General features: G+C 36.0%; 1 protein-coding gene across 3 annotated transcripts in view; it reads left to right on the top strand.

Annotated features, from left to right (window-relative positions):
• The window catches only part of nfkb2 (nuclear factor of kappa light polypeptide gene enhancer in B-cells 2 (p49/p100)), a 33,210-nt gene that overhangs the window by 6,468 nt on the left and 24,242 nt on the right, over nt 1-2,500 (top strand). The gene's annotated exons all lie outside the window — the stretch shown is intronic.

Here is a 2,500-nt window from a genome sequence, read left to right as displayed (position 1 = left end):
TTGCCAAGAAGGGTTTTACACCAACAAGGAATGTGTCTTGGTGAATAAGGTGCATAGAGAGGGAGGGAGGGAGAGAGAGAGAGGTGCATACAGTTAGACAGTAAACAATGAACTATCATATATACAATATAACACAATATATAAACAAGCAGAGACATAAGTGATAAGTTAAAAATAGAATAAAAACTAAGGTAAAGATACTTAAAAATTGTAAACATTTGAGAAACATTTGAGAACTCTGAGAGAAAAAATGGGAGGGAGAGAGAGAGAGAGAGAGAGAGAGAGAGAGAGAGAGAGAGAGAGAGAGAGAGAGAGAGAGAGAGAGAGAGAGAGAGAGAGAGAGAGAGAGAGAGAGAGAGAGAGAGAGAGAGAGAGAGAGAGAGAGAGAGAGAGAGAGAGAGAGAGTTGTTATTATTTAAGAATAACATTTCTAAATCATAATCATAAATCAGACAGTGAAAAACATATGAACAAATCCTTCTGTAATAACCTTCAGAATAGTGCTGAGAATGATTATGGAAAGTTTAGTTGATGTAAGTGCTTTAGAAGATGAGATTTTTGGTTCAGAGTATTGAAGAAGAAAAAACTAATGTTGAGATAATGTCCGTTATAGATGGTTGTATAGGAGAAATATACAGATGCAAACAAACAAGGTTTAGTCAAATAAACACCTGAATGTACATGTTGGACCTTTTGATTTATACTAGTATGAAAGAGAAGAGAGGGAGAGAGAGAGGGAGAGAGAGAGAGAGTATGAAAGAAGACATGTTATGGAAGATAAATAGACAGAAATCTGTTTTCTATTGATGACAGTAGAAGTTATTTGCATGTTTTATTTTGAGGGAACTTTTGCGTCTGTTCAGTTTCCTGCTCTGAGTCAGGTGACGTCATCGTGGACTTTCTAAACTTTCAACCTGGAATTTATTCACGTTAATCATTAAAAAAAACACAGGATTTGAAATGACAAACGTTTTGTTATTTAACCAGGTCAAAGATGGAGGCCTCTGTGTGTAGGACGAGAGGGCAGCAAATACTAAAAAAAATCTTTTATTTTCGAGTTTATTTTATTTAAAAACAAGAACAGTGAAAATTGCTGAATGTTTACAAGATTCAAGATTGTTTTATTGTCATATGCACATTAAAGGCCTACTTCACCGGTGGGAATATGAAGGTGTATTGAATTCTGAGATCCTATGTAGTAGAAATGTGCAAAAAAAAAAAAATCGGTTCATCCTAGCCTGAGAAAAGGCAGAAAGAGTGTTTTTTTAACCCTATGAATGAATACTTTATTCCGGACTCAAAGTTCCATATAAAAAGACAATACAAATACAAGTCAACACAGATTAAAATACATCCAAGCATCGATTCCAATGTTTCCCCAGCCCAGAGGAGAACCTTGTATCACTCTGTTTGGTGTCAGTGACTGAGGGCTGCAAGTATTAGTTTGTGTTTTGACTCAAGAAGTCGACACATACATGTATACATTAAATTCCTCAACACAGCATGACAGGTGGGGACATTACTAGTCACAAACAAGGAGCTAGCACTAGTCCACCTTGGAAGCTTAAAGGTGCAGTGTGTAATATGACATCATCAAGAAAGTTCTACAAAGTTCTAGAATGCAACGCTCCCTGGGTAACCCCACCCCTTTAGAATAATAACAGAAGCTACAGTGGCCTTCAAGGACAAGAACAATTCTAATTTCTAAACAATGCACCTGATGACATTCCAAAAACATGGATGCCTCCATAAGACTTGCCTGCTCAATGTACAAAATGTAATATTAATATTTGTAATTCTCCGCTCAGGAGGATAATTCAGATTATTGGCAGAGGTGATTTTACACCAATGAGGACATATTTATGAATGAGGATATTGATTTTAGCTAATAAATTACTTAAAATGTTACACAGTGTCCCTTTAAGGAGGATCCTAAAGGCATCATTATACGCTACCTGCAGCTTCCTCAGTTTGGCTGTTCTATATTTACACCAGAGGTGAGCTGTGTAAAATGGGCTACAGTAAGCTCTGAAGAGACTAACTTTCACTTCTTCTGATATTTCTCTTTCTCGTGACATCACAGAAAGAGAAATATAGGGTTAAAAAAAACTTACTTTGTAAATATTACTGTGATGTCTTTTACTGTGACATCACAGTAATATTTACAAAGTAAGTTTTTTTTAACCCTATATTTCTCTTTCTGTGATGTCACGAGAGCAAAAACAAACATGTTGGTTTTATTGTGAAAAAAAATCAGCTCCAACTCTTATTTTGATATTTAATTTTTCTTAATTCCATTTTGATGAAACATTGGATTCAGTCTGAAAAATTTTAAGAAAATTAGATAAAATTATTTCACACACGCACACACAGGCACGCGCACACGCACACACACACACACACACAGGCACGCAAACGCACACACACACACACACACACACACACACACACACACACACACACACACACACACACTCGTTTATAATTGTGTTTCTTCTTC

The sequence above is a fragment of the Ammodytes marinus genome (genome assembly GCF_949987685.1).
Source record: "Ammodytes marinus genome assembly, chromosome: 11".
Classification (NCBI taxonomy): domain Eukaryota; kingdom Metazoa; phylum Chordata; class Actinopteri; order Uranoscopiformes; family Ammodytidae; genus Ammodytes; species Ammodytes marinus.
Note: the sequence above shows the minus strand (reverse complement) of the source record. Positions and strands in the feature narration are given on the sequence as shown.